The sequence below is a fragment of the Aythya marila genome, assembly GCF_965140915.1.
Source record: "Aythya marila genome assembly, chromosome: 1".
Classification (NCBI taxonomy): Eukaryota; Metazoa; Chordata; class Aves; order Anseriformes; family Anatidae; genus Aythya; species Aythya marila.
This window is the reverse complement of record NC_139042.1, coordinates 105,719,585-105,747,554: the sequence shown is the minus strand read 5'-3', so window position 1 is coordinate 105,747,554 and position 27,970 is coordinate 105,719,585. Positions and strand designations below refer to the sequence as shown.

General features: G+C 38.2%; 1 protein-coding gene across 1 annotated transcript in view; it reads left to right on the top strand.

Moving 5' to 3' along the window:
- Nucleotides 1–27,970, top strand: part of ROBO1 (roundabout guidance receptor 1) — a 322,025-nt gene that overhangs the window by 198,075 nt on the left and 95,980 nt on the right. The gene's annotated exons all lie outside the window — the stretch shown is intronic.

Here is a 27,970-nt window from a genome sequence, read left to right as displayed (position 1 = left end):
GAGGGAGATTTTTAATGGAAGAACACTTAAATGTCGGCAACCTAAGTTAAAAATTGCCTCTGATGCTGGAGATTTAAATTGCCTGTTGTTTCACATGCTTTTTACGAACAAGACAAAGCTCTGGTATTGTGTACTTCTGGCATATGCATACATTTAAATTTTTAAGTGCCCTTTAGAACCTATACTGATTGCTGGCTATTAACACAATTCCTCCAATCATACTTAAGAAGAACTTGCAATTTCCTTTTAAAATTTCCTTCCCACTGTGACAAGTCAATTGACCTGACATAAGGGGAAGATTCCAATGCTATTTTTTCTTCAGGTAGTGCTTTCTATACTTGCATTTTATATTGCTGTAGTCTCTTGAAAGAATTTCACGTATAACTTATTCAGTACGTTTCCTTTGTTATACATTAAAACTGCTCTTCTCCCAGCTGCCAGAAAAATACATACCCAGAACAAAAGCAACAGTCATTGATTGGCAACACCACTCGTATTTATTAAAACTGTGCTTATGATGGAATAAAGATCCTCATTTTGGTTTTCTTTTCTGTTTATCACATAAAATACTCACCTACCTCGTATTCTTTCACCATTATATTGAGTAAAGTTAGGTTGTATGATTAGTTTCTGCTTCCAAAAACAAACAACTGAGAATGAGTTTTGATGTATGTGTAGATATATGCGTTTCACGTGCTGAAATGAGTGTTTGTGTTCAGAGGTGCAAATTAACAGTGCTGAGATAGCTAAATCAACTGCATCGTTTTACGTCATATTTGCCTCGCACAGTCTTACACAGCACCAGGAATGTCATGGCTGCTTTCTCACACAGGCAGGAGACTGAAGCTACATTGTAATGCAGATTTGCATTGACTTACAGCTGTAGCAGGATCTTGCCAAGTGGATAAATATGCATTCAGATGTACATCTCAGACAACTTTGCAGTAACCATCTGTATTATCTTGCTAGTGGCAGGGAGACACGAAGAGACTGAGACCTGGAATAGAGAATGTGCCAAAGGACAGATGGGCAAAAAATACTGATTTTGAAACCTGACTTAGAATTGTTCAATTTTTGTTTACAGATCTCTTTTGAATTATTTCCATTTGTATTTAAAAACAGAAACATAAAGAATCAAAGCAGTACAGTAGCTGAAATAAGAATGAAATTGTTGGCTTTTATGCCAATAAAACAATAACGATAGACTTATCAGTAGACTTAATTTTTGTATGAAATCTGCCTTTTTAAAAATATTTTTTTAATTTAATTATTTATTAAAAATTATGCTATAATTCTTACTGATATCAGTGAGACTAACTTTCAGGTAATATGACTTGCATGCATTACCTTCCTCTTTTTAAGCTGTGAAATTACCAGATCAGGAAATGCCAAAATGTATTTGTTGGTGCTCAATATATAGGTAATACCAGTGGACAACTAATGAGAATACTTGTCATGACTCAACTTTTAAGGCATTTCCAGTTGATTTAATTCCTAAAAAATTCCTAAAGCATTCAATTTTTATTTTTTTTTTTCCTGAAAAGGGTTTTAAAATAAGCATTAAGATAATACTTTTTTAGGTATAGAGGATTATGTTTGACACCTCTTTTCTGAATCGTATCTTTAGTTTCTTCAAAAATACACACTATGTCCATGAGGCAACCTTATTTTTGATATATGGAAACTGTCTTTCTCATCTGCAATGGCAATATTGATCTTTGAGTCAGCAGAACTGTTTTTTACAAGATCAAGTATTAAGGGTGCTGGAGAAACAGAGGTGGTAGCTTCATTCCCGACAGAGATTTTGAAGCAAGAGATTTAGATAAATAGCAGTTAAGTAAGATCCAAGTTCAGGCACTACTTCCTTTGGAATGCAATAAAAAGAAAATATTATTTTGTCCCAGTAGGGTTAAGGAAATTGATATGTTTATGTAGGAGAGATAATAAAAATCAAAGTGATCTTTGCATATCTTGGTCCATTTGTAGGGCAAATAAATGTACTTTGAAAAGAAATAAATTTATGTCTTTCAGGTTATAAGCAGTAGTGAGTGGAACAAATATGAAGTGAAAGTAAGGGTCTGGACACAGCTATCTGTGGTGGATTATAGAAACAGACATTCTCTCTGAGCACAGCTCTCCCAGTACTGCTCAATTTTACCTCAAGTCAGGCTCAGTACAGGCTGTTCATTGTACACATGTCCACTGGTTGAATCTGATGAAGAGTCATCACTAAAACATGTTTTTTTTGTTGCTCTTGAATATGCTGTATATTAACAGTTTTCTTAGTGCATTGTAGCTAAACTTCATTGTTTTTGTGTGTGTCCTTTACAGCATGGTATGAAAGAAAATGCTTGATGTGGCTAATCCCTTTCTATATATTGTGAGTGAAACAAGAATGACAGTCTTGCATGAGAAGCAAATGCTTATCTTTAACTTAATTTGTTCAATTGAAAAACAATTATCATGAGGCCAGAGCAGAACTAGTGAGATTCTGTGCTCATCAAGTTAATTTCTCTCTGGGGATCACTGTGGAATCAAGAATCCCTGCTATAATATACATGTATAGCCGAAAAAGAGTGCTTCAGTGCAGTCCAGTGAATGCCTCTTGTTTCTCACTGTGAACAGTTTAAAAACAAAATGTGTTTTTCCAATGTTAAGGTATTCCATCTGTACTAGGAGAGGCTGTGCAGCTCTTGTGTTGGAGCTGAGACACTGTGGAGAGAGAAAATGCAAGGTCAGGACTACAAATCATGGAGAAGGGAACTCACTGGGGTGGGGAACTTCCTCAATCTGCTTCCAGCCCTTACTATTGTTCATGCATATGGAGTTGTTGTCTTGCTAGATCAAATTCATACTGAATTCCTTAGAGCGAGGATTTAGACCAGGGCTCCTGGCTTCTAGGTGTCCTCACCAGGAACAGGCACACTCCCAGCCCCAGCAGTCTAGCCATCTTCTTTGCATGGCAGCCCAGTTTCATTAGTACATTGCCACGTGTTTCAAGCACTTACCTTGGAGCTGAAAGCTCTGAGTTTGCATTGCCTCAGGTTAAGGAGGAAGTGGAGTCAGTCTTGTAGTTTCTGCTGACTGTTCTTATCACAGGGTTTGGTCTTTCCCACTGTGTTTTGTCTAAATAGAGTTGGCAGGAGCATCAGTGGCCGTGAGCAATGACTAACTTGGGCGCTCACAGATACTGCAGTGAATAATGGTTGCTTGTAAGCCTGTGAGTATCCCTAGTGTGCCTCCATTCCCTTTTCAGCCTTCTTCCTGTTGTACCCCAAAATCTTCCACTGCCTTTCAAATGGTGTTCCCACTGCCTTCCTACCACATACCACTGAAATGAAATTCTTTCCTCATTCTCCATCTATTTCCTCCCAACCTGCCCTTGTATTTACCTAGCTTTTTTCTCTGTCTAGCCCCACTTTGACATCTGATTAATGCTAACTGCTTATGCTGAGGTAAAAATCTGGATGTCAGATAAGCAAAGCCTCCTGCTCTACACTGTAATGTAAAGGCACTCTCCCTTTGACTTTGCTGCTAATGTAAATGGGTGGTGTGCTATGATTTGTCATAAATGTGGTGTTGCCTGCCTGCATTTCATTTGCTCAGAGCCTCCCTTAAGGAACTTTGCTGCTGATCCGTCATCTTTGTGAATCTGAAGGCAACTGCCTGTGTATAAGATGCTGACATCAGTAATCTAACCAAGATGGTGGGGCCTTTGAGCATATCTTTAGGCAAAAACTGGCAATAATTACAGACTCTGCGGAGTGCAAAGCATTCAAAGAGGAGTTTTTGTATCTCCTATTAGACTGGGGAACCTCCATGCACTTTTGGATCTCTGTCTCAATATGTCTCATATGTTATAGGCAATGTCTGCTTAATGAACTAAATCTCAAAAAATCACAATGCAGAGAGTGCCTGCAATTATCAATACTTTCCCAGTGTAAGAGTGTATACATCTTACATAAGCTCTAGAGCAAGTTGATGTTTGAGCCAGGATTGGAGGTCAGAGCCTCACAGCTTCTTTTGTACCTGCCCCATGACCAGCAGTAGCCCATACTTCAGAAAGCTTCCTAATTGCCCACATCTTGAAGGATGGTGGGAGAACGGAGCTATGTGTACTGGAAATTAAATTTTAATAGCTAAAATCTTTTTACATATACATGAAAAAGCATGCTGGTACCTCAAAAAGAAATCCTTTGCAACTGAATACAAAAAGCAAAGCTTTTGCATTGAAACTTTGATGCAGCTCTGTGATTGCAATTTCCCCCTCTTTCGCATTAACTCTTATCTATCATTTATCCTGAATCATTTTCATCTGATTTTTAAAAGAAAAACCTCGAGAAGCCATTTATCTTTCCTTGTTCAAGATTCTTAGCTTTTAAGATCAAAGTTAAAGGATGAATAATGCATACAGGTTTTCATTCCTTTTGTGTGTGGCTGTCTTGTGACAGCAACAGTTTTGAATGACTTACATTCTTATTTTAGATAAGTTGTAACTTGAATTCTTGATTACTGTTTCTTATCCTGTCCCTTAAATAGTACATCTTAAATACCAAGTATTTATTCTCTTGCACAATGCTATTTTTACACAAGTGAGTCTAGAAAATGCTTTTCTTCAAAAGGTAAAAATGAGGTCTCTGATCTGACATGACAAGAAACCTCTGTAAAGATACCAACCACAGGAAGATTTATGCATTTACCCCATTATTTTTTTATTTATTTATTTTGTAAATGAATTATTGAAAAAAAGCTTGGTTCATCTTTGTTGGTTGAGACCATTCACAGCCTCATTGTGCTTTGACAAGTTTAAAACAAGACAGGTGATACCAGTATGATCTCTGTCATAAAAAGGAAGAAGAAAGAAATGGAAGAAATTATTATGCATATCATTTAAAACACAAAAGAGAAAGTTTTGTTTGTATTGGAGGGAACAGTGGAAAAAGTAGAAATTAATTCTTCATTTATCCAAAGGGCCCTTTCCTTCCAAAGATAAATTGCAGTGGGAAAAATTGCAGAGGGGAAGTGAATCAAGAAAAAGGAAACAAAACCTGATCGAATTTGTTGCTGTGTGCTGTGCAGGAACCTTAACCCTTTGAAACAGCTTTGTTCCTGACACAAATCATACTGTTATGGTGCTACTCTGAATTAATTCAAGATGTTTATCCTAATTTCTTTTTTTCCCCTTTTCTGTCTCTCTCTCTTTTTTTTTTTTTTTTTTTTTTTTTTCTCCTGGCCCTGCTCTCTTTCATTAATTTCTTAATCTTGAATGTTTTAACAACTTAGCCTCCCCAAATTACGTATCTTAAATACACAGCAAAGGAATGCATATTTCTGGAGAAGATGTAATGCTTACTTGTAGGTTAACATAGTCTATCCTGTGGAGAACAGTATGAGAGATCATGGCCTGGGTACACAGCACACAGAACGATGTGTGTGTGAGGGGGGTGGCAGCAAGTAAATACAGTTAAGTGTTTTATTTCATTTTAATTGTTTTTCTTTTGGGGGGCAGATTAAAGGGCAGGCAGCAATTTCCTATATGCCCCAGGAGGATTAGAAAGAGAAGTGTATTTTTCTACTGATTCCACTATGTATTTGTTTCCTCCCAGCAATTTCCTTTCTTTCCAGTCCTTTCTCTTCATTCTGTTTCTTTTTCTTACTTCAAGAGAGGGTTGGCTTCCACTCTGCTTCTCTTTTTCCTTCTTTTGCTGATCCCTACAATGGTGGTTTCCTCAAGGATCAAGAGTAGTTTTTGTTAATGATTTATATTTCTTCTGCTATTAATATTGCTTCCACTGGTAACACAGTTGGAGCTGCTGTGACTTAACTTGGCACCCAAAGGGGAAAAAAGACGAAAGATTGTGAAAAAGAATTTGGAACCCCATAGCTATCCCAGAGGATGCTGAGAATGTTTCTAAATCCTGCTGTTTCTTGCTCTTAATTTTTCCAGAATGTGACAATTGTTTTTCTGTATTCATGCTTAAAGCTCTGTTTCAGGGTCCCTGTTGCTCTTGTTGGATTCTCTCTGCTCTTTGGTTTCTTTAACACTCACTAGTCATCCAAAATGTATCTTCTGGATAGTCTTTCTTGTTTGCTGTCCTAACCCTGACATGTGTAATTCTGTTGTCCTCTTGCATTTTCGTCAGGACAACTTTCTTGTCTTCATCCTCTATTCTCTCTGCACGTCTTCTCTCTCCCCTACTGTGTCTAAACCCTTGGAGTTTCTACATCTGTATTAACATTCTTCCCTTGTGAAGACAAAGACATTTAATGGTGTCTTACTTCCCAAGTCTTTTTTTTATTTTTATTTTTTATTTTTTTATGAATTTATTATCACAGAGCTATCTGGGCTCTTTTCAGTGGTACAATAATCTTTATGACTAGTATTTGTCACATCTTGTGTGTTCTGTGTGTTTTTCTGGTAGAGTCCTAAAACATTGCCTTCTACAGATGACCCAACTCTTCTTGGAAGACTGTAAAAATCTGACCAATCCTAGTAGCCTGAGTACCATTCAAGGATGAATGACTTTCTAAAAAAGAAAGAAGAAAAAATACAGAAAAAGAATATATTTTTGTATTCGTTGCTTTTCTTGCTGCCTAGAGGCTTATGGTATTCCATCTTATTTCAGACTTAGCCCTTGAAACTCTTCATCTCTGATGCGTTCACAAGTAGTTTCCAACCCTGACCTGTTAATAACCCAGCTGTTACTAGTGAAAGCTTGTATTTCTGCAAGCACAGAAGTAAACAGGGATTGAAAATTCTAGCCTATTGCAAGATTCTCTCCTCACAGCTTTTTGCAGGTTTGCCATTTGTAAAAACATAGCTGTGCAGACTTTGTTAGGCAGATGTGAGCTCATTCAGCTCACTCTTTGAATCGACCAGAAGCCATATGGCAGCAGTTAATGTGGCGCCGAGCCTGAGCTAATAAGCCCTGCTGAGAGACAGGCTAGATCACTAAGGCACGGTATTGTACTAATACGGCCACACAGCTTCTGTTGTGCTGAGGGTAAGGGCAAAAAGAGCTTGCATTGGCTGGAGGTCCCCACATGCCAAGCCAAAGCAAATGGCTTGAAAACACCCGCGTGGACATTCCCTTCCTTCCCAGTAGCTCTTACAGTCAACTGTCCCAAATACTTCTCTGGGGGACAATCTGCTTTCTCCATTAGTGTGAAGTGTTTGCTGCAAGAAAATGGCAAGATGGTTAGCCAGTTAGTCTAAAGTGCCTGAGTCATATTTCATGCCAGAAATTGTTCTAAATGGTTTAAACAAGTAATTATTAATCCTGAACCTTGTATGCCATGATGTTGAATAACACATAGGACAAGGCAAATGATGCATTGGTTCACACTGAGTGGAACATGTTTTATAAGAATCCACACTGAAGAATCTAGAGGCAAGGGCTAATAAACCAGTCCCTTGGAAACTGGGCATTAGTAGAATAATCAAAGCATTGTGCCTTTTCAGGAGACATCTCAAAAAGGATAATGATAGCCAGTGGAATTAGTGGAAAGGGAAAGAACATCATGATTCAGGGCTAAAGGGTGGCCCAGTAACAAACACCTGTGTATGGCCAGCAGGTTCTGTAGGCTTGTGCTGGGTGTCACAGAGACAGGATTTTGCCTGTAAGACAAAATTGACCTTCTCTGTCCCCAAAGGCATTCCCTATCATAGTGCAACCTACTGTGCAAGGTTATGAGATTTAGAGACAGCATTCAAACGAGGTGAAACTACTGCAGTTAAAACTCATTTTAATTCAGTGTTAGGTTAAAAGGCTATCATGTAATGGCTGGCATTTTAAACCATGTTATTGCTGATCATATTGTCAGAAAAAAAAATCCCCATAGCTAAGGGTATCCATCCTGTCTGCTTTTCTCACAACTTTCAGAAGTGCTCCTTTGCATCAGTGATGCACATTGCTTCAGATATTCTATTTTTATTCTCACTGCTTAAAATGTTGGGCATCAAAAGTGTAACTATGGTTTCTCTTTGATGTTTCACTGTTGTTGTATAACACAAAGTATACCTTTAATGTGAACCAAGCATGCATTTTTCTATACTGAACTTTATTTTACAATTATTTCTACTTTAAATATAAAAATAAAGTGAAGAAAATTGTTCTTTTGCAGATATTCTGTGTACTTAAAGGAATTTGAAAACTCTTTACTGAGTCAAAATTCTCTATGGATTTCTTTTGTCCCTAGTCATGAACTGATGACCTAGATAGTGTTAAAAAAAAAAAAAAAAAAAGTGGCTGTGGCTGCAGCAAATACGTTGTGTGTTATTGTTAGATATCTGAGTTTTGAGATTTCCACGTAACTGGACATTATACATCATTATTTTCTTGTAAAATGGTTTATTGAGAGTTTTGAACCTCTGGGATCATTTGAAATGATAGAAATGGAGTCTGGGAAGCTTCTACTCCTTAAAAAATAATATCAAAACAGGTGGTTGTTACCGCAGACTAGGTTACTTGAGCTATCTAGAGCATGTAGGCCTTTATGATTTGAATGATTAGGAGCAAAAGTGATTTATGTTGAGAAAGTAAATCCTCTGTTTGATTTGGCTGATATTCTAGTTGTTTTCTTTGGGATGGGTAAGGGAGTTGAAGAAAGGATGTGGGAGGGAAATTATTTCTTCATTCATTTTATTCTCTTAATGAAAAAGAAACATTTTTGTTTGGTTAGTTTTTTTTTAAGCAGTCAGGAAAGGAGACTTATATTGTGCTTATATTAAGCACAATAAAGATGAAGACCGGGTTTAGAAAGTTAATTCTTCTCCCTCCCTCCTCTCATCAGCTGTATGGAGATCCTTAAAGCACAGTGTGGGCATCCTCCTCTAAATCAAAAGTCCATTTCTGGAGAATCTATTCCTCCCAACCCCTTAGGGACTGTTTACCTTCTCTGATTCCTAATCAAGAACAAAAACAGTGAGAAACAGTGAAATATGTAGTATCAAACTTTTAGAGCCTTGTATGAATGTAACACACCAGACGCATCAGGTCTCTCACTGGGAAGCGTGTGCACTGTGAACAGGCACAAAATGTATTCAGAGGAAAGTTCAGTCCATTGGGCATGGGACTGACCGTCTCTACCTATCAAATGTGCAAAAGAAACTAGAAAAGAAACTTAAGCACTAGAAACTGTCTGTATTCCCAGGTACTTTCATGCTGATTCCTGGACCTGTGAGTCCTTCGCTTTATCTGTTACTGTATTTATATTTAACTTATACTTGCGTACAGAGGTATTTCCATTTGTATGTCATGAAAGACGTTTAGCAGACAAATATCCAAGAGAATTCAATGCATTATTTGTGACAAGTGCGTAGCAGTGAAGTGAATCAACCCGAGTTCTCACTGTGTTCAGTGTTTTCCAAACACTGAAACCCACTCCATTTGGGAAGGGGGAGGAGTACATTTTTGTTCTTTAAAGTCTCTAGTGGACCTTACAAATTTGATTGTTCTTGGCATTTTTGATATTCCTAGTTGCTTGCACACCGTAGCAGCCACATGTTGTCACTTAAAATCTAAATATCGGATAACTGCTAACTGAGACTTTATTGTATATCATGCTTTTTTTTTAAGAATTAGTTTTGTAAAGTAAGAATGACACTAACTCTAAAAGCATGTTTAATAAAACCTCAACAGTCTATGTGCTGAGTTTGCACATATTATGTTCTCATAATCAAATGAAAAATGTAGAATAAAAATAGTAGAGAAGAACAGTGCCCATTTCTGGAGCCTTGAACAGATGTAAGTGATTAGAGCTTCTTGTTTGGTTTGCTTTGATTTTTTTGGTCTACTTTTTGAAAGTTCTGTCAACTTCATTTTTGCTTATTTCACTTTGTTTGGATAGTTTTGCCTTACTGAATTTCCTATGATGCTTCTGGTTATATGAAAAGTCTAGTCCAAATCTCAGCACTTCAAAAATAATAATTTTTCAGTTCTTGGGTTTCCTCAACCCAACAGAGTACTTCTCTCTCTCCGGGTAATAATATAATCACAATTGCTGCCAAGTTCAGATATTCACCATGTGCAGTAGTGTGGGACTAACATACACATTGCAGGGTGTTATTCCAGACTCCTGTGTAATATTATGCAGGACCAAGCCTGCCTTAAGTCTTCCCTGATTTAAAAAACAAACAAAAACAAACAAACAAACAAACAAAAAAAACCTTTAGCTAGATGGCAATTGTTGCTAATACTCCTGCTTCATTTAGGTCAATGGTACAATTGATCTAACTTTTCTTCTTCAACAAATCTTTATCTTGCAAGAACCTGTTTGGCAAACAGCCACATAAAGATTGTCCTTTTTTTTAATGTGGCAGTGTGGGTGGTTACTTTTACTTGCATCTAATTATACTCACTTTCTTCTAAGTCAACAGCTTTGCTGTTCCTTCTGCCTTTGTTGCTCTTAATGGTTGTGTGCTTGGCTCTGCTGGGCCTCCTTGTTCTGGCTGCGTGAGGGAGAATAAATTATACAGATATAGGGAGGGAGGGAGTAAGATTCCCTACAAGCTTAAGCGAGGGAAAATAATTCATGGAAAATAATGCTGTTCAGGAAGAAAAACTTGAGAAAGTGAGATGCTTTCCTGATGTATATCTTCCAATATTTCTACCGCATGTAGTGTATTTATTTGATCTTGAAAGTAGCCATAGAGATGTATGCTTAAGTAATTTTGCCTTCCCTCACAATGTTTGAAGTTTGGTTCCTTGAACAAAATGATGATGAGTCAAGATCTTTAAACTGTAAGTTTTTATATTTTGCATCATTCCTTTTCCAAATAGTTACACAATTCAGAATGCTAAGGTTTTCAGAGATTAGTATGTTGATGTGATAGCTTGGTCTTTCCTCCTTCACCATCCCCATTGTAGATTTGCTATTCCAGTTCTTTTAGAGTCATTTGGCTCTTACAGCTACTCTGACGTCTGTTGTTCAATTTGAACTTTTCTGTTGGAGGAAAATCTGACACAAATCAAATAGGAAGAAGTTTGCTTGTTCAGTGTGTAATGTTACCACAGAAGCTGCAAGTACCTGATTGAAGCTGTTTTACAGTTCCTGATAGGAATTCCAAATTCCAGGAATGAAGGGTTCTTGCTGGCAGGCCTGTACCTTGAATAGAATTAAAGATAAGCTATTTTTACCATGAGACAATACATTCATTGCAACACTATTTTTAAAAGTGAGCCACAAATATTTTCCTATGGAGAAAATTATTGTACAGTAAGGGAAGGATAGCCTTGAGGTAGAAAGTCTGCAAGCTAAGCAAAGCAAATTGCTGTGCTGCTGCAGTCTGCCTATGAGATTTTGGGCAAGCCATGAAATTATGCAGTACTTCTTGTTCAGCATTTCATGAGTTGTGAAACGGAATTCATTCATACATGTAAAGCAGTCTGACAGTATTACAACAAAGTTGTGTTGTGCCACTTGGCCAAAGCGCAAAGCATTATTGCATCTTAAATCATGAATAGACTCTTTTTTGTAGGCAAAGCAGTAAAGAAATATTCTCACTCACATACTCAGGCCATGGTCCACTAGGTGTTTGTGACTGTGTAATACTTGCAGGATCTAGCCTATATGCAAATATTTTGAGATTTCCTTGTTTTTTAAATAAAACAATTATTTACCACTCAAGTTGTATGCTGAAGCATCAAAGTGGCTTTAAAATTGTTGTCCCTTGTGTTCAGAGATCTCTAGTTTATTAATAAAGTAGGAATGTCTTTATAGTAGGTACTTTGCATGATTATAACTCCTGGGAAATTTGCATTCACAAAGACTATGATTAGTATGTTTCATGAAAATACACTTTGCACACATCCTGTACTCTTAGTGTACATTTTGCTGCATTACTGAAATCAATGTATTACCATTTCCTTTGCTGATACTAATATTTCACCCTTCCAAGAAAACATACAATATAATTTACAGCAAGAGAGAAGCCCCTTTTTGAAGTTCTGAAAGAGTTGAGATTACAGAATCTCAGAATAGTTGAGGATTGGAGAGAGCTGTGCTCTGCCAAGCAAAGCAACCTAGAGCATGTTGGACAGGATCACATCCAGGCAGGCTTTGAATATCTCCAGAGAAGGAGAGTCCACAGCCTCTCTGGGCAACCTGTTCCAGTGCTCTGTCATGCTCACTATATAGAAATGTTTTCTCATATTCAGCTGGAAGTCCCTGTTTTTCACTTTGTGCCCATTGCTTCTTGTCCTGATGCTGGTCACCACTGAAAAGAGTCTGGCCCCATCCTCTTGACACCCTACCTTCAGATAAGTATATACATTGATAAGATCCTCTCTCAGCCTTCTCTTCTTCAAGCTAAACAGGCTCAGCTCTCTCAGCCTCTCCCTGTATGACAGATGCTTCAGTCCCCTAATCATCTTCATAGGCCTCTGCTGGACTCTCTCCAGGAGCTTCATGTCTCTCTTTTACTGGGAAGCCCAGAACTGGATACAGTGCACCAGGGGAGGCATCACCAAGTAAAGAGGGAGGATCACCTCCCTTGACCTGCTGGCAAAGCTTTTCCTAATGTGCCCCAGGAAACCATTGGCCACCTTGGCCACAAGGACACTTGCTGGCTTATGGTTAATCTCTTGTCCACCAGGACTCCCAGCTGGCCTTTCCCTGCAGAGCTGCTTTCTAGCAGGTCAACCTCCGACCTGTACTGGTGCATGGGGTTATTCTTCCCTAGGTGCATGACCCTGCACTTGCTCTTGTTGATCTTCATTAAGTTCCTCTCCACCCAACTCTGCAGTTTGTCCAGGTATCTCTGAATGACACTGGTGCATCAGCCGCTCCTTCCAATTTTGTGTCATCAGGAAATGTGCTGAGTGTGCACTCATCCACGTCATTGGTGAATAAGTCAAATAATACTGGACCCAGTACTGACCCCTGGGGAGTCAGACAACGTATACTGCTCTCCCCTCACCTACCCAGGTTGCTTAAGCATGATTTTTGCTTGGTGAAGCCATGACTACTACTCCTAATCACCTTCTTATCCTCCTTGTGCTTGGAGATAACTTCTAGGATGAGCTGTTCTGTCTCCTTTCTAGGGATAGAGGTGAGGTTGACGGGCGTGTAGTTTCCTGTGTCCTCCTTCTTGCCCTTTTTGAAGAGTAGAATGTCATTAACTTTCTTCTAGTACTCCGGAATCTTTCCTGTTTTCCACAAACTTTCAAAGATGGTGGAGAGTGATCTAAAAATAGCATCTGCCAGCTCCCTCATCACTTGTGGGTGCCCATTGGAATTGTGGGTATCATGTTTGCCTAAATGATCTCTAACCAATTAGGCAAACATGATACCCACAAGGTCTCCTCCTTGACCAAGGGAAGGGCCTCCTTTTTCCAGACTTCCTGTCTCAGACCCTCTAGGATCTGAGATTCATGAGGGCTGGCCTTAGCAGTGAAGACTGAAGCAGTCTTAAAAGGTGGCATTTGGTAACTCTGCCTTCTCAGCATCCTTTGGCACCTACCCTATTCAGCATCAGTCTCATGTTTTCCTAGTCTTCCTTTTGCTACTGATTTATTTGAAGTCTTTCTTGTTGTCCTTGACATTCCTTGTTAGATCTAATTCTAAATGGGCCTTGGCCTTCCTCGTCACATCCCTGCATCCTCTGCAAACATTTCTATATTCCTACTAATTGGCATGTTCCTTTTCTCCACATGCTGTATACTTCCTTCTTCTTTTTGAGTTTTGCTAGGAGCTCCTTGCTCCGTGTAGGTCTGCTGCCCCCCTTTGCTTGACTTCTTACACAGAGATACATTGGTCTTGAGCTTGGAGGTAGTGATGCTTTGTGACTGATTGGGTACTGACCAGATTCTTTATCTTTTTATTGTTGTTGTTTGCCATTAAGATACTTTCCTTTTACCACCTGGAGCGTTATGGACATACTACATTTTCACTGCAGACTTTCTGCTGAGAAAATTGCTTTCATACGTATTTAGCTGATACCTATTGCATTTGTTGTTCTTAAGTATTAAGAAATGCCTGAACAAAGAGACAGCTGTAACTCCTCTCTTCCAAAATGGAAAGCTTTGGTGGAATAAGGGGTCATTTATATATCTATTGTTCTTGAAGCTTACAAATGTAGATAGTCGTAACAGGGTTTTCAGTGGCTGGAGAAATCTTAATTTTAACAATCTGGACATTTTAAGTAGGACATGCAGATATAACTTTTAACATCTGCAAAATTAAGAGTAGCTGGAGTAATGACAACAAATAAACCTGAAAGTCTGCTTTGCTAACTAATTCTGATTTGAAAATAGAACGTAGTCTTTGAAAACGTTCATCTGGATTTCAGCAGGTGGAGATCTATGTTCTCCATACGCTAACCATCTCAACAAAGGCCATTTCTTCTACCATTATAAATACAGAGTTCAAGAAAGAAGGCAGTTTTTCATCTTCGTAACGGATGTGTATCTCAGGCTGCAGTGTCAGTTTTACTATGCTGCCCTGTCAATGAGTCTCAAATTCACCTTGAAAGATCACCCCTAGGGATGCCAGCTGAACCTTTGACCCTTCTGTTTTGACTGTCACCAAGGTTAACACATCATTACAGCTTGTGATGTTTTGGATACCTGTTCATTTGGAGCCTTTCTTAGTCTACACTGTTTCAGACAAATTAACAGAAGCAGTCTCTCACTGCTGTTTCATAGAAATATATTTCGATGATTTTTAAGAATGCATTATATTTCTTCCTAGTTTTGTGTAAAAACAGATGTGAAATTTTAAAACTTACAGCTTTATCACTGTGTTTCCTAAGTTATTAAAAGAACATCTGTACAATTACAAGCAAAAGTAACAAGATGAGAAAGCATTTTCTTTCTAAATGGGCAGAACCATGCCTGAACTACTGCTTGCAATGCTGCACAGCTGCACAGTGCAAAACTGTGTGTGGTGACAGGCCAAAGGACATCAGTAAGTTTTGGCTTTTTGGGATAAATTCTAGCTATTGACAGGCTAAGAACAGTTAGTTTATTTGGAACTGTCCTAGCAAGGTACCGTGTTGGATAATTAGCCTGTTATAATTAATCACAGAATCACAGAATTTTCTAGGTTGGAAGAGACCTCAAGGTCATCGAGTCCAACCTCTGACCTAACGCTAACAGTCCCCACTAAACCATTTCCCTAAGCTCTACATCTAAACGTCTTTTAAAGACCTCCAGGGATGGTGACTCCACCACTTCCCTGGGCAGCCTGTTCCAGTGCCTCACAACCCTTTCAGTGAAGAAGTTCTTCCTAACATCTAACCTAAAACTCCCCTGGCTCAACTTAAGCCCATTCCCCCTCGTCCTGTCACCAGGCACATGGGAGAACAGGCCAACCCCCACCTCGCTACAGCCTCCCTTGAGGTACCTATAAAGAGCGATAAGGTCGCCCCTGAGCCTCCTCTTCTCCAGGCTGAACAAGCCCAGCTCCCTCAGCCGCTCCTCGTAGGACTTGTTCTCCAGGCCCCTCACCAGCTTTGTCGCCCTTCTCTGCACCCACTCAAGCACCTCGATGTCCTTCTTGTAGCGAGGGGCCCAAAACTGAACACAGTACTCGAGGTGCGGCCTCACCAGAGCTGAGTACAGGGGGACGATCACCTCCCTAGCCCTGCTGGTCACACTGTTCCTGATACAAGCCAGGATGCCGTTGGCCTTCTTGGCCACCTGAGCACACTGCTGGCTCATATTCAGCCGACTATCCACCATCACTCCCAGGTCCTTCTCTGCCTGGCAGCTCTCCAACCATTCCTCTCCCAGCCTGTAGCTCTGCTTGGGGTTATTGCGCCCCAGGTGGAGGACCCGGCACTTGGCCTTGTTGAACTTCATGCAGTTACTAACCCAGAAAATTGTTTGCAAATACTGTTCTTGTCTATGGGATTGGTAGCTAGCCAAGAGAACTCTTTTACTGTGCTGATAGAGGTTTTCCAAACATGTATTAAAATTTGTTATTTTAATACATTGTACTGTATTAAATATATACTGTATTGTATATAAATGTGCTCCTTGGGAAGTCCCTATTTTTGTCAAGGTTATCCTCTGATAAAGCAAATATACCATTAGTTTGGTGAGGTTGACCCCTGGGTGCTGTTATACTTATCAGTTTTGTATTTATGAAATAGTAAAAGGAATCAATACCAAAATCAGTTTTATTCTTCTTGTATTGTTTCAAATTACTTCCACATATTCTAGTTGGAGAATTAACAGTAGCTAATGTTGAAAAGGTGATCTATTTATTGAGATACAGAGGAAAATGTCAATGCAACTTTTGTTTCTGCTCATGGAGATTTTTTATTTTTCTTTAATTCCGACAGAACAAGTCTACTAGATCATGACCTTGTATTCTTTCTCCCTTACTTTCTGCAAAATCAATTATTTAGCAGTGCTTTACAGGCATTATACCTAAATATATCATTCAGACTGTATATGAAGTTATTCTACATCCTCTGTACACTCAGTTGAAAGGGTTGAGATATTAAGAGGCAGTGCTGTATCCCCTTCTGTCATCTCTTTCTGAACATGATATTTTAGGTAACAAACCTTAAATCAATTATTCTTTTCAGTTAGAATTATGTCATTTTCCTTCTCTGAGGCTTCTCTGGAAACTTGCAGTCATCAGTGTAACAGCTACATTCACTCCAGTTCCTTGTGGTGCCACAGTTTTACCCTTTGGAAGGTTTTGAACTGTAGTTTGAAAATGCCATAATAGAACTTTCTGAAAAGGAAAGATATTGCTTATTTAACCACATGATCATACAGCTAAGGAAACAACATTTTGAACCAGTCTAATAGCTACATGCCTGTCTAACTAATTTAGCATCTAAAATTTCTTTCTGATGGAATTCCATTTGTATCCCTTCTTCCTCATTTACATTTAATAAACTCCTGTTCTTCCAATCCTCAAGGAAGTATGCATCTCATTAAATCCCTCTTCCTGCTCTGGATTTCACCACCTCATATGTCTCAGGGACAGAGTTGCTCCTTTGGGCTACAAATATGTCAGGCTCAGCAGAGGCGCAGTCCTCAGTTTCAAGGTGAACTCCTAAGCATCTGTTGAAAAGTTACTATTAGGATCATAAGCTCATACCTTTGTGGTATGTTTCAAGGCAGTCATGCTATGAAATTAGCTTGCTCTGTGAGCAGAATAAGCCTAGACAAAAATCTAATGCATTATTAAAGGCAGCTCTAAATACAGCAGATACTATATACATAGTACATACATAAATATTATATACAACACACACATCAGATTGTTCCTTGCACGGATGTTTGAAACTGTCAGCATTAATATCTGTAGTACAGTTTATGCCTCAGTTCTCACAGGTCATGAACAAATGCTTGACTCTAACAGGATTGTCCAGAATTTCATTATTTACAATTACGTATTCTGAAATTTAAGTACTATTCAAACATTTTTCTGAAATATAGTGGAACTATTCAGATTATATTCCACCAAACATTTCTTGCCAACCTCTAGGTCTGGGACAAACATGTAGCATTTCATTGCAATCCAGTGACACCAACAAAGCAAAACTAAACCTGAAAATGGATGTTTTTTGTTTGTTTCTTCATGTTGTTTTTTGAATCTTATCAAAGGATGAAACTTTTTACGATTTTCTGACATTTTTGCTAAACTTGTAGTAACACATGGAACTGTTTGATAGGTAAAGAGAATCATAACCCTTTTATTTTTTGATCTATATCAAACTTTCTCTAAAGCTTTAACTTATTTTTCCTCATGACTGTCTTCTATTTTCAGTGGAGTTTGGTTTTATTCTTTCTTCTAAAAAGGATATCTTAGAAAAAGTTTGCATGAAGTATCTGAAGTGTTATGCAAGTAGTATAATGCAAAGTATAACACATAACTGATAATGCATTTGACTTTTATTTTTATGTTTACTATGCATAGGGATTTTTTTTTTCCACCTTTTTTAACTTAGTTTCTGAATATTTTGTCTATGTAGGCTTTGAAAATCCCATACCATTTTAAAATTTAAAATGAATCCGCAAAGGTAACAAATAAAATTTTGTTACCTTTTCTGGACATAACTAAGAAAAAACAGTGGATTTGTGTTGGAACAAATGTGTTCTCTAATATAATAAAGGGTGAACTTTAACCACTGTTAACAAAATTTCTGTAAGGTTACACCTTGGTGCAGACAGCAATGTAACCTACTGAAATTTGTTTATGTAATGCAGCAGTGGTTGATCCTGTTCGTGTTTGTGTGTGTTGAAAAGGAGACCAGAAGACTAATGAAGTTTATTGATAAGGTCTTCTTTTTGCATAGATGCTAACAAGGCAGTCCTTTAAATACTGCCTTCCATGTCTGTTCACATTCATTGTTTAGTGTGTATTTTTGCATCATTTTTCTTACCTTTCCTTGTAGTGTATCACCATGGGAAGGAAGTCAGCCAGCAAAGGAAAAAAAAATGCAGTAACAGGAATAACACAGAGAACTTCCAGTCATAAATATTTTTCCTAAAAATATTTTCATGTATTTGGTGTGCTAAGTGGAGTCTTACAGTGTATCAGGAGGTCAGACCTTAGTGGTGTTCCAGTTGAGGACAGCTTTAACTAACTTGCCCCATTTCTAAATAGTACCAATTGTTCAGAATGACACTTGATGTAGTGCATGCCATGCAGCATCTTTTGGATGACATGTATTCAGGACCGGATTTTTGAAAGTGGAATTGCTCACTCAGCTTCCTGAACATGTCAATATGTCTGCCCAGTGATCATATGTGTTGAGTACTTCTTACGTTACCCATGGGACAAGCACTCCTAGCTTTTGTCATCTGCTTTTGAAAAATTTGATCAGCATGTTAGGTAGATAACTCCTTTACACGGAAAAGTAGATCTTCTATTCCGTTTGTCATGCTAAATAATTGGCCAAGTAAAAGTACTGTCTTCAAAAGTAAAGTGTTTACTTCAGATTGGACACTTGTGGTTTTGTATCTGTTTCGGAAGCTTAGTATGGCTGTTTATGTTTCTAGGGGGAAAAGTTTACTATAGGAATGCAGTTATAGCTTTTAACTTCCTGTCACTGTCATATAAAAAAAAAAAAAAAAAAAGTAGTTAATACCAAAGGACTGAAATCTGGTCAGGTGAAAATTTTAGTTAATTTTGTCTAAGTATCACTTCCTCTTTATACCATCTCTATACCTTTCACACAGAAAGCATCACAGTTTCTTCACAGTTTCTTACGTATGTTAGGGTAGTACTAATTATAAAAAAGGCAGGCAAAGCAGCCACAAGAGAAACTGGGGTAATGAAAGTACTGAGTCATTTTACAAGCCCATTCCACTGACAGCAATCTGCCACAAACAGGAAATGCTAATTTCCATACAGAACTTGGCCAGCTAGACCTTAGATTACTTTGCTTTGTAAATATAAATGGAAAAAGTTGAGCAGCTGACATTTCCAGTGTCCCAAACAGCTTCTCCCCGCTTCCAGCCACTTATATCCTCCCCCACCTTTTCCACTGATGCAGCATACAGTAGTATTTTAACAACAGCAAACCTCGTGCTGGGAGTTTAAGCCCTCCATGGCAACTGAGAGGAATAGCAAGAAAATGCTGCAGAGGAAGCAGTTATGCCAGCAGGGCTGCAGAGTCCCCTCAATAGGTTGAGCAGCCACCAGCTGCGAGCAGACGAGAGAGAACTGCAAGCAAGGCAGGGGGAAAGGCACCATTTCCCATGCTTTGGTCTCCAAAGGCACCATTTCCCATGCTTTTTTTTCCCCCAGACTCCTTAGCTGTTTACACCATGACCACTGCCATTCTCATGCTGAGCATTAAGCAGGTTGCAGCTCCAAAGGTAAGGGCTGAGGAGGAAGAGCAAAACTGTCAGGCAGCATGTTCTTCCAGAAAATAGAGCCATGTTCTTCCCTGGTTAGCCTACCAGTAGCCCATCAATGGACTCTTGGAGGTAACGGGCTTAAGGGATTGGGATGCGTGAGCACTAGGGAGTGATGATCCCACACAGAGAATTAGAACACTGCACACTTCATTTGGCCTGATTGCAACCTGCGTTGGGTTGTTTTAAGAGTAGCAGAAACTGAATGCTCTGTGAACTGCCTGAGATCTACAGGTCACTCACTGCCTCTTGAGGCTGTCTGGAGGATCAAATGTTGAGCACAAAGGGAAAATAAAAATAACGAACCTAGGTTGCTGGGGGAATTGGGGGAGTGGATATTCACCTCTCTGTGCATACATTCTCCTTCTTATTCTTTGTAAGTTTAAATTTTAGGAGCTTCCAAACAGGGGCCTTATGCATATCCTTAATATGTGACCTAGTGGCTTTTTGGTATTCTTTTAATAAAAATGAAAGCTACCACCAGATTTGCTTTGGTTGCCTGTAACAACTTTTTTTACTTTAGTCCTGTAGTACAAAGCTTGTGTGCAGACCACAGAAAATACATGGAAATCTGTGATTTATGACTTGCATGTGCTGAGGCTGACAGGAACTGCAGTGATCAGTGATGGAAGAGTGAAATGTGGCAGACTATAACTTTTAAGTCTTTCTGAAAAATGAAAGTGTGTGTGTGTGTTCCTTTTTTTTTTTTTTTTTGAAAGTGTTTCACAAATGATGTGAAATGATATGAAAGGTTTAATGTTTTCACAACTCTGTATGTTCCATGTTGTCTTAGATGAAAGTTAGAGCTGAACTTAGGCTCAGTCAGAGATATATGCAATAGAAATGTAGCCCAGGTTTTTGTACTTTCTTGAAGCATGATGTAATTTACATGACGGTAACTCACCTTGATCCAAAGTTGGAGAACCAGCAAGTTTTTAGTATTTATATTGCAAAACATTGTCTATTTTTTCAAGGTTACATTTTGCGAAGTGTTTGTGTGTCTGTAGTTCTAGACTGGTAAGGCCAACACTTCTTTGGGAGTAAACTTGATTGTAAAGTTTTGAAAGGCAATGTGTTGAATGAGATACCAAATCTCTCAAAGTTCAAAACTGTCAAAGTATCAATTTGGAAGTGTATAAAAGGACTCGTTGCCTTTTTTCATCCATGACAGTTTTTTCTTCAGTTAGTTTGGTTCTCAGTTTGTATTCTGTACCATAAAAGGCTCAGGTTTACCCTCTGCAAGGAAGGAAGAAATTCCTTCTTCCCTTGGGAAGCTACTGAGCTGGCTTCAGGGAGGAAAGCTTTCACAGACAATCGAGTGTAGGAAGTGAAATAGTCACAGGAAGGATCCGGGAACCTGTAACTCATATCCCCTTCAGTCAGGAGCCAGCGGTGGGCAGTCTCAGAGGGGATGTAAAGAGGAAATCTGTGCCAAATCTGCTGCAACTCAGAAGGTCACTGAATGACTGAAGCCAAAACTGGAAATAATGACCCGCTGCACAGGCCCATGCCAATAAGAAAAAAAAAAAAAATTGAATAATTTATTTTTATTTCTGTCCTCTCTCCTGACTGAGGTGGTTTTGTTGTTGCTACTTCAGAACTGTACTTCTAAGTCTAGTAAAATGTTCCCTTTCCTTTTTAAAGCCTTTCAGTTTCTCGTAGGAGTTCATTGTAGAAGGCCTATGAAATTCTATTTGAAAGCTCTTGATATCTTGAGTCCTGTCACAACAGTTCCCTTTAGAAGACCCTACACAAGGACCTTGGTAAATCATTTATTGTGACACCGTGGCAGTGAGAGATCTGTGCTCTGAGAAATGTCTTTTGTCAGATTACAAGTCTCAGTGAAGTTATGCCTAGCAATGCTTCTAAGCTATGAAGTTGAAAATGAGAATTCTGCTGTTGGAGATTTGTATCCTGTATAAGTCCTCTTTTCTGAGGGCACAGCAGGAAATTTCTTATCAAGTAAATACACATGATACTGAGTTGTCTTAGATCCATATAATTGTCCTGCCCGTGTAACTTCAGATTTAGAAAAGTAAGAAGACACCAGTCAATTAGGAAACTGACAATTAGGAAACTAAACCCCCTAGAAATCAGCAGCAGTCCATACTCCTCTGAATTTGTATGGCACTCCTCCTCCCCAATAATGCCTGCACAGCTGAGGTGTATTCTGCAGCAGGCTAAATCACTGGATCTGGTCACCTAAATGGTCCCCTCATACTCCCTGGAGAGATTATCTGAATCTGCACTTGCTTTCATTCTTGTGAACTTTTTGATACATCCCTAAAGAGTGGCCTTTCATCTGTCTTTTGCAGTGTAGTGGAAACTTCCACTTTTGCTTAGTGGAAAGTAGGCTGCAAAATACCTCTGCAGATTTGGGCTATATTGTTTCTTTTGTGGTTACCAGATAGAAATTCTTTGTGCATCTTAAAATGTTTGGTTTGTTTCAATTATTTTTCCATATTACATTTGTGATGACTTAGGTAACATAGTTAAACACTGAGAAATTTTGTGTGGCAGGTTAGACCCAGTTAGCCTGAGATTTTATCCTTGGAGGTATGCAAATAACACACTGGTGGCAATGCTTAAAAAATTCTGGTGTAACAGACATTTCAAATTGTTTGACTGAAGGGGAGAGAAATGAAGACACACCAGACAATGAAATCAATTCCACTTTACTTTTGTTTCTGATTCCTATCACTGACTGCCATGAAAGCTACCATAAACATGAACCAGTTCATCTAGGGAGATTCATGTACCAGGATAAATACAGTTTTGCAGAAATGTCTTAGTCATCCCTACAGACACATGGTTCCTATCTGGGTCAACAATATTTGGGCTCAGTTGGGTTTTCTGTGTTGCAGAAAGATAGTTTCATTCCATAGCTTTTTTTACTAACCTGTAGCATGTCCTTATGTGTTGTTCGTTAGGTAAGTTTAGTATATTGTCTGTACTCGGTAAAGAGTATTGTGCAAAACAGTTTCTGATATTTTTTAAATTTTTTATTTTCCCAGATCTCAGATTAATGTATTTAAGGCCATGAGGGTAGCTGTAACATGCTTTTGTTGTGGGAGAATTTTAATCTTGGTTTATAATAACAGAGGAAGTATTGCATAATAAATGTTTTGTACTGTAACTGAAAACGTTTCAGTAACATGTTTTATTGGTTCAAATATTTTTATATAAACATAGCTGTCTGTTCAGAAATTAGGTCTGATTAATGTGAACCAATATGGCCTATTTTGAATAAAATCTTCCTTTGCTATTAACAAAAGCCAAATGTTTGTAGAAAGTGAGATTCAGATGACTCCAGTGTTAAATGTCTGAAAATTGTATGTGCTGAGATAAGGATTTTTCTTTCCTGAAGTTGGATTTATGACATTCTGCATATACCTTGGCTGTTTTCACTGTGTTGTTAAATGTGGGAGGTATCAAACACATTATAGTAATTCTGATACTTGGTGTCTTGTGATAATACCAAGTACTGAACAACCTTCAGTTCCCTCTGAAGTCACCAAACAACTCAGGACACAGATAAGCCTTAACTCTTTGTAGATACTGATCTTATGGATACAGTCATTAGTAAAGAGACCGTAAAGGAAATGAAGACTGTCTCATAAGCAAACTGAAACCGATTCTGACTCTCCAGATATGCTAGCCAAATTTTAAGGGTGCCAGAAGGAGCAGCTTTAATCTGTTGTCATTTTATCTACCTTAAACATTCTTTGTTTTTAAGTAAATCTTTATTCGCATATATTTTGCACCATTCATTATAAATGCTACTTTCAGACCTGTCACCACTGCAAGACTACTTTGTTGATCTTTATGATAGTGCGAAACAATTGACTTGCATTTTGCCATGGCAGATTTATGGCACAGAAGGGCCAGATGAAAGTATTTTTTAAACTTCTTTCAAGAAGTGTTTTGTATGTGTTTGATGTGGAGAAGCAGCACATATCTTTCTGGGGTCCAAGAGAATGGAACCAGAAGTAGGAAAGACTTGTTTGAACTTTGAAGTTGAGTAAGAGCGTTATCAAACATGTTTTAATGTCAAGTGTCTTGCAATGATACTGAAGCATATTGTAATAGGTAGGAAATACATTGGATTCACAAGGCTTGGGACAAGGTACACATTTTTAAACAAAACTATAAGGTAGGTATTCATTTATCCTTATTTATTTATTTATTTATTTTTAACTCGACTGCTCATTTAAAATTTCAAAACTATCTTCTATTGCTTCTATTCCATGCCTCACAGTCTATGATGCAATGACAAGTAATAAAACGGATATAATAATCTATTTGGGAATGCTAGACCACATAGACAAGACTGTCCAAACTCTATGTTTCATAAATAAGAAATAAAAGCTCCATTTTACTTTTATATATAATTGGTGACAGAGTTAATTACAAATGCTTATACTCACCTTGTTCTTCAATCATTGTATTGTCATTTATAATTAGATGGTACACTGTTAAAGCATAGACCATGTCTGACAGGTTAATATCACATGCCCATCACATTTCATTCTACGTAAAATGTGATGTTGAGCTCTACTACAGAAGACTGAAATATATGAAATTTGTGACATTACATATGCAGAAACCCTGATTATACAAATAGGTCAGTGTTTCACTCTGTAGTCTAAATTTCATTTTCTTAAGCATTTAGGTTTGCTTTAGAGTTATTTTGCAACAGAGCACATTTCATTTATTAAATGGAATGAAAATAGGAGCTAAAGGAAAGTAAAAGAAAATATGCCAGTCATCTTCATATTTGGACTTGCCAAGCATTTTTCATATGGCTTCTTTCTTTCTCATATTACATAGCACGTTGCTGTGAAAAGTAAGTGAATCACCCACATGAAAAAAAAATATTTCTTAATACAGGCAGATGGATATGCATCTATACATACAGAAATTTACATATGCATACACAAACATAGGTATATAAAATACGGTCTTAGGATAAGAATATATGTGTATAGCTATTCTGAATATGGTGATATGTTGTAGAATCCTTGGGTAAGTTTTTGTGGATTTGATTTATTGGCTGACCAAGTTGATTCGTTATTTGTATATGATTTTTTTTTTTTTCACTCCTGGGTGGTCATAATTTACAATTCAGGACCTAGTTAACTGTATAGGTTCCTAGGGTTTTCTGAATCAACATCCCTAACTATTGTTGAAAGAAATAAATGAAGTGGACTTGCTCAAATGAACAATTTACTCATGAGGAGCAAAATATGGTCACGCACACATATAGAAAATAGCTTTCAATATGTCTTTGTAAATCACCATACTATCATATATTGTGTTACAGGCAACCAAAGATCATCTGTAAACTACTGATCACAATCTTTTTTTCCCCATCAATGTTCAGTACTATTTTCATATCCCCTACTTGCATAACCCTGATAAATTTGTTGATAGGCAGAGAACAGAATAAAATCCTAAGGAGACATTAAAAGTCAGAAAATACCATGACATCATTTCTGTATAAATGGAACATGATACTTGCTTCCATCTTTTTCAAAATTGAACTTAAAGCTTTGGCAGTTAGCAAAGCAATTCTTTTCCCATGATGTGCAATACCTACCAGAATAGTGTAATAAAATTGTTTGGTATATCTTCTTCACTATGAAAAAAAAAAAAAACAAAAAAAACAAAAAAAAACCACCAAGACTTCTCTTTGTGTTTAGTATGATAACAACTCTTCTGGGGCTTGGGATGAAACATTAAACTGCCTGTCATTTTTTCAAATCATTATATCGTGACTACTTTGAAGCTGATGTACCCCTTTGAGTCAGGGGTATAAATGTGAGAAGAAGAGTTGAAGCACTGAAAGTAAAACCCCTGGTTAACTGTTACATGTCCACTGACTAGGACCAGCTCTAATTTGGCATGATTTCAGATAATACCCTCAAATGTGATTTGGCTCTTTACTGCTTTAAACAACAGATACAAACTTACAGCTTAGTAAGACAAAGAAATGTAACAGCTTTATGTGGTCATACCAAAATTTACGTGCGTGTATTCCGTTCTGTACTTTGTTAGTTAAAGCCATTGGTTCATAGTCCATAGGTATTTGTAGGATTTCATAGAATCAAAGTATCACAGAATCACAGAACTGTAGGGGTTGGAAGGAACCTCGAAAGATCATCAAGTCCAGCCCCTCTGCCAAAGCTGGTTCCTCAGAGCAGGCTGCCCAGGTAGGCATCCAGACAGGCCTTAAATATCTCCAGAGAAGGAGACTCCACAACCTCCCTAGGCAGCCTGTTCCAATGCTCCGTCACTCTCACCGTGAAGAAGTTCTTTCGCATGTCAGTGCTGAACTTCCTGTGCTCTAACTTGCAGCCTTTGCCCCTTGTCCTATCCCCACAAACTGAGAAGAGGTTGGCTACATCCTTCTGTCCCCTACCCCTCAGATAGTTACATACCCTGAAGAGATGCCCTCTCAGTCTTCTCCAGGCTGAACAAGCCCAGCTCTCTCAGCCTTTTCTTCATAGGGAAGATGCTCCAGGCCCCGTATCATCTTTGTGGCCCTCCGTTGGACTCTTTCCAGGAGATCCCTGTCTCTCTTGTACCGGGGAGCCCAGAACTGGACACAGCACTCCAGGTGAGGCCTGACCAGGGCAGAGTAGAGAGGGAGGATCACCTCCCTTGACCTGCTGGCCATACTCCTTTTAATGCACGCCAGGATCCCATTAGCCCTCTTGACCACAATGCTTCTGCCCAACTGCTTATCCAATTCTCTAAGCTTGTCTTCATACAAGAGGTGCTCCAGGACTCTGATCATCCTCATGGCCCTCCTCTGGACACACTCTGCCAAGTTCATGTCCTCTTTATGTTGAGGGCCCCAGAGCTAAATGCAGTACTGAAGGTACTCTTTCCTATTGAGAGAAAAAGTGGCAAAAATTGCATGTACAAAACTCAGGTTTATCATAGCTACAGATTTGGTTTGCAATGTCTTGTTAATAAATAGAAGGTCTTGATCAATCTTATTCAGATGGTGGGTACATATTTGTTAAAACTCAATGTAAAACTTGGGTACTGAACCAGCAGAGGAAGTATATTATTCTAGCCATCTGTGAATGCTTAGTTGCAGACATACCTAATTCCACATGCCCAATATTTTATCATAATTGTGTAATTTATCCTATTTTTATGTTTTATATACCCACATAGCCTTCACTGTGGCTAAAGTTCTAAACATTTATTCTGATTTAATATGAAAAAAAAATCAACAAAGGAAAAAAAAAGAAGAAAAAAAATCTAAACGCATTCAGAATTTCCATCTTGAAACCATAGCTACTTTCCATAGGTATGCCATGTGTTTGAAAGTCTGCCTCAAAGTCCATGATACAAAAGAGAGTGAGTTCATAGTTTTATGCAAGACATGAGGGAATGTTTCCTCTGCATCTCCTGTCTTATGTAAATCTCAACTTGGAAGATTAGCAGCTTTCAATGATTTTTAACTGTTCAAATCTTTCTGCTTTAATGCTTTTCTCTGTATGTGGTTTGAAGAGAGGCTGTTCGTGATTCCTAGAAGGAATTCCTAGAATATCTCTTGCTAGAGGTTACAGTTTTCAAAAACATGCAGTTGTGCCATATTGAAGGGATTTTCGTAAATGCCAAAGTCACAGAGGAGCACAAGTACTACTGAATGTCAGTGGGACTTAAGTTCCTGAGACATGTATGAAAATCAAAGCTTTCAGTTTACATAGGTTTGAAATCATTAGGAGCTTCAGTAAATTCTTGTGGTGTGTAAATACATTTCTTTGTTTAAATCCAGTGCATTCAATACTGATGTACATGAAAATAATGTATTTCTGCATATATATCTGAATATATAAGTGCTTCAAAAAGAATATGGAAATCTTTCACAATCACTTTTTAAAACCCTTTCTATAGATTAGTTGGAAACTAACAGCATTCTGTGATTTAGGGAGGTGTAAAATAGGAATAAATATAGAGAGATATGTTACAGTCTCTTCTGCTTACTGTTTCAGGTGGTCAACAATCTATTCAGGCTCTTGAAAAAATGTATATTTGCAGATCACCTTAATTTTTTTATTCTTCATGCTTGAAATCCCCATTGAAATTTCAGCATTACTAGATTGCTGGATGATAAAGGACGT